The sequence below is a fragment of the Phoenix dactylifera genome, chromosome 4 (genome assembly GCF_051530095.1).
Source record: "Phoenix dactylifera cultivar Ajwa chromosome 4, Ajwa_hap1_PhDact_Kaust_v1.1, whole genome shotgun sequence".
NCBI classification, from domain to species: domain Eukaryota; kingdom Viridiplantae; phylum Streptophyta; class Magnoliopsida; order Arecales; family Arecaceae; genus Phoenix; species Phoenix dactylifera.
The window spans coordinates 54,204,323-54,212,267 of record NC_143193.1 but is presented as its reverse complement, the minus strand read 5'-3'; the positions used below and the strand labels follow the sequence as shown (position 1 = coordinate 54,212,267).

General features: G+C 37.8%; 1 long non-coding RNA gene across 1 annotated transcript; it reads right to left on the bottom strand.

The window, feature by feature from the left end:
• LOC103706084 (uncharacterized) lies at positions 1 to 6,823 on the bottom strand. The gene is made up of 2 exons (XR_603908.6): positions 6,494 to 6,823; positions 1 to 524 (listed from the first exon to the last, which is right to left on the bottom strand). It is a non-coding gene; the product is annotated as an uncharacterized LOC103706084 (long non-coding RNA).
• Between the last annotated feature and the right edge of the window lie 1,122 nt (positions 6,824 to 7,945).

Below are 7,945 nucleotides of genomic sequence, written 5' to 3'. Positions count from 1 at the left end.
TAGTCAGAATAGAAATCTAAATGCAAATTTTATTATAAGAGCCTCTATAATTTTTCAATCACAAACCAAGCTGCAGAACAATGCTTTGAACAAGACATTGAAACTGACTCCAAAACAACTGTAACAAAGTGCAATTAATTAAATCTTGAGAAACAAATAAACTATAGATAGCAAGAGCTTGCTGCAAAGGATACCACCTTTGAAACAATTAGAAGTTCATCACTTGTTTGATATAGTAAAAGAAACCTGAGGAAGCCTAACAACCAAAAGCATTATTGTAAAGGTCGTGTAATAGCAGCTATAGCCTACTTATATTATACAGAACAGTGTAAGTCCCCCAATACTCCATGAGTGATACGATACCCTACGTGGGGTATAACAAGGTCCTGAAGTCTCTAATTGTGCAACAAGTGTTCTTCAACATTTACTGCCCTACCAACCCTGATGAATATAATTCATCCCAAGCTTCATTAAGTGAATTGAATCTCCAGTTCGTTAAGAGGCTCCTCGAGTGCTCATCACTTCTGTCAGAAGAGATAATGATAAACCAAATTTTAGGATTTACAGAGAAAAGAAAAGGCAGTTTTAATTTCTTCAGCTTTTCTAAATTGTCGCTTTTCCAAAATGTTTGATGAAACACAGCAAAAGAACAATCAGTAAAACATATTCGATTTTAGATTTGTTATAAAATGACCTTTTGGAGTTTGAATCTCACACATTTCAATCAGCCAATGTTGAAAATTCATATCACAAAGAGGTTTACACTTTATTTGTTACAATTTGGATCCTTGGCAGTTACCACCAGTCTGAATACTAGCTTTCTTGCATCACTTCACAAACCTGGGCCAGGCTGTTTTTCAAGATCGAGGTTTTCTTCTTATATCTGGTCAACTCTGTACTGGAAGCGTGTCCCAAGAGACCAAGATCTTTTTATATGAAATTCCTCTCCTAGAAACCCTTGAGATGCCCGGGCAATTAATGATGGCGCCGTTCCTCTATTATCCTTCTCGCCACAGTACTAAATCTTTTGAATCAATACGAAGGGAACGAAATTGGCAAAATATGGACATATGCATTCCTCAGTAGGAAAAGCTCAGAATTCATTCGAGGGAGCATTTATCTCGTCATAGGACTATACAGCATCATAAAGCAAATGAACCAAAAAGAGTAAATGAGACAAGAATGAACAATACACAGACAATCATGAAGAAAAGGGTTTGTGCCTAAGTAATTGCATTTGCAGGTAAAGGCCCCCTAAAGGCAGAAGCTTTGGGTACATGAATACTGTTCTCAGGGTGGTCAGTGAGAGTTGTTTTTTAGGTATGGCTCAAAGTGTAATTCAGAGTTCACAGAATTCCCTGGGAAAAAATGTAGTTCACAAGATAAAGTGAAATAGCAGCATACATGAACAACATTATGCACAAAGCAAATGAAAAATAAGAGGAACAAGTCATCCATGGTGGCTGCCAACAGGTTTAACAGAAAATGGAAAACAGAAGTCATTGAAAGCTAGAGACCCCTCCATCAGACAGAGCAACACCAAAGCAAAGAAAACACTGCAGGCCATTGTCCAATCTCGCAAAGTGCCCACATATAAACAACACAAATTAGGAGCTACGAGACTCATCATTGAAAAAAAAAACTTGCGGAACTTTTACCAGTGAAAGCCTTCTATACAGTATCAATCCGTTTCTCAAGAAAAAACCTCAATAAAAAAGTTTTAATCTTCAAAATAATTCAAGCATCTCTTTACTTTCAAATGATGCATGCAATCAATGCTTACCATAACTGCCAAAGATTCTCAACTTTCAATAACCAGCTGTTAGTTAAACCATAGCAACCTCAAGAATATCTCATGACATCTTGAACAAATGAGAAGACCAAGGCCCATAAATTACAAGAGATTATTACTGCTCCAAACAAAAAGGACACTTGACTACAAATTCAGATCGTCCAATTTGTTGACATAGATAATCACTTTTTCCCTATATTATCTAACAAGAGAAGAAAATATTTAACAGAAACTGAACTGCAAACTTTAATAACCAATAAGACAAGATGTAAATATAGGCTGTAGTGCATCATGATATATTCTAAAGGGCCAATAAGCACACAAGAAGACAAGCTCTAGAACCAAACACTACTGGATAACTATCAAACCAAGGCAACTTGAAAACATTCAATCTTTCTATCATACAACCCAACCATCAATGAGAAAAGAGACAACAGCAAGGATTCTAAAAGAAACCAAATTTCCTTTCCCTCGTTGTCCTTGAGTGTAAAATCTCTATGACGCGAAACTATCTTATTGAATCTCCACTCCAGACTTTCTTATCATGCACAACTAATTTATGAAACATATACACAATAATTCTAAGCTCAGTCAGTTGGCACCTCTCCCCTAAGGGTTTGGCCCTTGCAGGAAGTTGAAGGTTCAAATCTTGGGTATTGCTTATAAATATAAACAAAGAAAACTACAAAACATATAGGTCTAAGCTACAAAAGCATTATCTCTGATTTGATCCGGAAGAAGAAAGAACTCCCTCAACCCGCTCAACTCAAATCTCTCAAAAAAATTTTTAAAAAGTAGAAAATTTGTCAAAGTAGGATTTATGTCCATTTTCTTTCATTGATGATCAAAAACTGAGATACGTAGTCATATTTATAAAAGTGAGGTCTACCCTTGCATAGTTCGGGTCGGATTTCTCTCCTAGTTCTAATAGCACTCACTCTCCTAAAATAGATAGGACTAATAGAAATAAACTCAAAAAAGCTAAAATCTTATAAAAAATAGATCTCCATTTCTACATCAACTTTACCTTCTATCGCTTCACTTGATTCTTCCCAAATTAGAAAATATGTTCGATCAAAGTCTTTCTCGAAAAGAAAACTTTAGGTTTGATCAGCCCGTTTCAGGGCTTGGGCTTGATTGCTAGGATGTTATAAAGTTCGAAACAATGGAATTTGGACTAACCTGTTTCCGGGTCCAAATAATGGAATTTGGACCAGCCTATTTCGGCGCCATGTCGAAGGGCTTGAAAAGTTACGTGAGTTCGAAAAAAGATCATCTCAATCGGACGTCATATGATCAAATTATGGCCTTCAGAAGTTTGGCTCGTGATTCAACTTTCTGATATGGCAGATCTTGCTACGGACCCTGTCCAGCCTTATTCATAGTGGTTGAAGTGGTCCATATCAAATTCAGTGATCTTCCTAGATCAATCTCACACACAAGTCACTTAAAACAAGACTCTACATTATCCCCCATCTTATACCTAGTTTTTCCTCTGTTGATTTTTCAACCTGGATGGTCCACAATTCTTGAGCATAAATTTATATACATTGTCAACTTATGACCTCCATAAACTATCTCCAACATTTCGTGTGAAAGGGTGTGTGTGTGTGTGTACAGATACATATATATATATCTACATATACTCATATACATATATTACATGCACATATACAAACATATAAAAATATTATGCTATTGTGTGCTTGGATGGACAGAGAAATCAGTCTACTCATCTTCAAAATCATATATCTAGAAACAAAATATATCTTTAAGATCCAAACAGTCGAACATGATCTATGCTACAAAATATATCTAGAAACAAAAATTCATATATTTTGATTATCTCTAACCTCTGTCAAGTCAATATCAATAGAAATAGTATAATAAAATAACCGATAGGGAACATAAATAGAAAATCTACTTTATAGATCATGATGTACACATATAGAATATGGATAGGTTTAATTTCACCATGTTTTGATGATTAGCTTATAATAAAACATGGCAGCATGCAATTAAATTGTCCATTTTGACATCTTGATGATTAGATTAGAAACCATCAAGACACATGAATTTTGGTACTAGGTCTTTTTCATAATGTAGATCATGTTCGATGGTTTGAATCTTGAGTCTAGATGGTTTATCATTGATTTTGAAGGTGAGTAGACTAACTTCCCGGTCCACCCAAGTAGATAATAGCAATATATATTTATATGTATGTATACGTGCATGCAATATATATGTATATACATATGTATAAATATGTGCATATGCATGTGTGTGTGTGTGTGTGTGACATTACCATAATCATAATCTCTATTTAGGACTACCTCTAGTGTTGTCTCAAGCTTTTCCATATTGTTTCTCATAATCTCTATTCATGTTAACTTAGATCTCCCTCCTTAACCTGCATCTTTAAATGCAAATTAAAATACTTTTTCTTATTGAAGCCCCCTTCAATATTCATTATAGATGCCCATACCTTCTTGATCTATCATCATCACTACGTCCTTAATTTTTGCAATTCCTCTGCTCCTCTAACGTACTTATTTCTCACTCTATCATTTCTAGCTTGGCCACATCTATTTAACTTCTATCTGCTAGACTTAACTTATTTACCTAGACCAACTTTATTACCGACCATTGTGAGCCATATAACCTCTTACTTTGCAAGCTTATCAACATTCAACAAGATTTCCTTTAAAATTACCAAGATCTATGCCCCTTATATGATAACCTAGAAGCACATTGGCACTTTAGCAAACCAACTCTAATTCTATACATCGCATCTACAAGCAAACAAAATTGAGAAAGAAAAGGATGGTTCCCTCATCTAATCTTGTTAAAGTCCATAAATATTTAGAAAAGGACTTCTGATAGCTAAAAACAAGACTTTAAGAAACATACCTTAACCCATGACCTATAAACTCTTCTTCAACCTCCTTCCCTGGCTATTCCATCCACTCCCTTATGTGCAATTCCTAGCCTCTTACTTTGTCCCACTTTGCTAAAAACTAGAATTTAAGAAATGCTCCCTAATCCATGACCTTTACTCCTCTTTAAACTCCTTCCTTGCCTAATTTGTCAACTCCCTTGGATACAATTCTTAGGTTCTCACTTTGTGGTGCAAATTTGTATATCCATGAACAATATTAATATTTTCCAGAATTTGCTTACCACTTCACTGAATCTAGGTATACATACATAGCAAAGTTCAATCATATGAAGATGAGGCAAGCATCAATACTATTGGACACGAAGGACCATATGCTCCAAGCCACTCTATGTAATCTACTATCTCTAAATTGCTCATTGTCAGAAAAATAGATGATTTGAAGATCTCTAGCTTATGCATCTAGTGGTGAAAAAATATGCATTATTTTGCGTTATTTGGATTGTCCATTTTTGACCATTGGATGCATAGGATAGAGATTTTCAAATCACATGATTTTTTGATAGTAAGCAGTCTAGAAATAATAATTCACATCATGTGGCTCAAATCATCGATGTCGGGTCCCCGATCGTCCGGTTGGGACAGATCTTATTAGTGCTGCTGTATGAGTTCCTACACATTAGCTCTATTCTTTACGTGCGCGCGGGCGTGTATAATATAGATTTATATCCCCAAAGAACCACAAGACCACATAGTGGGGCCTAGAAAATTTTGACTTCTTGACAAGGTATAGACAATGCCAATTATGGAAAGTGGCTATGTGCAGTGGAAATTTGTTTCATTCCCAGCAAGAAGATGTAGACCTATCGACATCATTTTGGTACTAGTTGTCAATATGGCAATTGGCATTTCATACTAGGTAGAAACATGGCCGATATAGCAAAATTATGAAATCTCTTCAAAAATTTCCTAGGCCGAACCTTCTAGAGTGGCAGAGACAACATTGCGACAACCTGGGAAGAAACAAGAGATCTATGCTTAAATTATTTCAAATTTTGCATGTAAAGCTGACCCTGTTTCCATATTGCAAACATTTCCCGAACCATGCTATATACTCAAAGGTCCCGGCACCATTGATGCTTTCCATCTAAAGAAGAATCCCTATACTGAATAATCCCACAAACAGATTCAAAATACCAATGCTCTTAACCACATACAAGCGGAGGAAAGCTTTCAGGACCAGTTAGTCACTCATTATACATTAATATGTAAGCTAACTCCCCAGTACTGATATATATTAACATAGAGTGGCCTATAACAATATCAACCGAGCTATGTTTATTGGGGCTCCATGCATCTTTAATTAGAAAAAAAGATTAAATCGACGCAAGTTGATTGCCATTTGTTACAGCTCTCTGGTCTTTTTCCACCATCGTCCTCGACTTCTCAAGGAAACAGAACATACTGCCAGCCATTATTTTTCCAGTCAAAGATCATATTACTAGACAGAGAATCATGGAATCCAAAGACAGGATTCAGAAAGGGTCTGCTCCAGAAAATGGCAAAACTTATAACAACTATAAGCCTCTGGTTTCTAGCGGACCAACTCACCAACTCTTGGGCACATGCAGTACTATTTTCTTACCCACTTATTTCAATGTATATATTGAATCAAGAAGGTAATTTGGTTGCGGTTTCATTTGAGCCATAACCACAAACACTTGATATGATCAAACAATCCAGAGATTACGTTTCTGGGGGAAAAAAGATTTTTTCAAAAAAAAGAACAAGCTGATAAAACTTACTCTATTCGGATCGATGGCATCGAGAACCGCGAAGAGATTGCTCTAATCTTTGCCAAAGCACGGGAGAAGGAAACTCCCAAACGCCATAGAGATTAGAGCGCTTGAGCGGAAAGGGGCAAAAATGATGAAACCCTGGAAGTAGCTTTTTCGCGGTTTTGAGGAAGAGAGGGAGGTATTATCGCGCGATTTTGGCGCGATACCGTGGAGGGATGCATCTCAATAAAACCTGCGATCCCAATGCAGTTTTACGTGGAAACGTAATTAAAGCTCAGGGAGTGAAACTTTTAGTAATTTTCTACAAATATATTCCACAAAATTAACGCTGCAGATTATTTCATTTGCGGTACATATACTCGCGGCTGTGGGACCCTAAAATATTTTAACGATCCAACCTACTGACCTCCAACTAATTTTCCCTCCAACCTATATTCCCCACGGCACAACCTACAGTACCAGTTCTGGTCAAGCTCTTCTACGGGCGTCCGCATATTTTTAACGGGAGCGCCACCACGCGATGTAGTCGAAGATCTTTCAAACGCGCGCATAAATTTCACATGCGAGTCACGCCCATCTAAGACAATCCATCGGCCCATTTAAAGCGTCGGACGGTCACTCACATCACATGTTCTGTTCTCCTGACGGCATATTCAGAACGATCCGATTAAATGTACGCCCTCGACACGTGGCACGTTCGCCAAGACCGGCGAGTTCGCCCTTTACGAGTCGGCCGCCACCGAGAACCTCCGCCTCTCTGCCTGCCACTTCATTTCCCTCCTCCACAGGCCACAGCATCTCCGTTTCCATCGAAACCCTCGACGAGCCCTGGAAGAAATCCGCCATCAATACCAGCTTCGCCATCCTCGATCGAGTTATGACAAAAAATGCATTTCACTCCCCTTCCCTCGCATCAGCAGCCAGGTTCTTCAATGAACTCATGAGCGAGGCCAGTCCTTGTTCTCGAGCAGTCGCAGATACTTTCGTTGACCCTTCTATCTTGATTTTTGGCATGTATGAAACGATGTACTCTTTATAAAGGCAATTTGATGCTTATGATGCAACCTTCATACTCTTTGGTCGTTCAGGTGAGCTTGTGCATGCATATTATGGTAGGTACGTACTTCTTGATGCCATAATTGCAGCCATCCAACGACAAAGCTTTATGTTTTGCGTGCAAGAGAAGATGGATCATGATCCTCTTGAAAGCCGCTGGCTGACCACCTGCTATTGGAGAACTTCGATTTCTATTTCGGTGAGTGTCGTATGTCATATCCTCTGCCACCATTATCAGGTTGGTCAGCCTCCAGTTTTGCGAGGCATTATCTGGGGGCTCACTTTAGCCCTCTTTTCCTTATGCTTGCTATAGATTTAACTTTATTATACATTCGACAGAGGTGGCTGGCTGTATGTTGCATGCCGCCCATACTTATGCTTGCTTTTCTCATGTGCTTATAC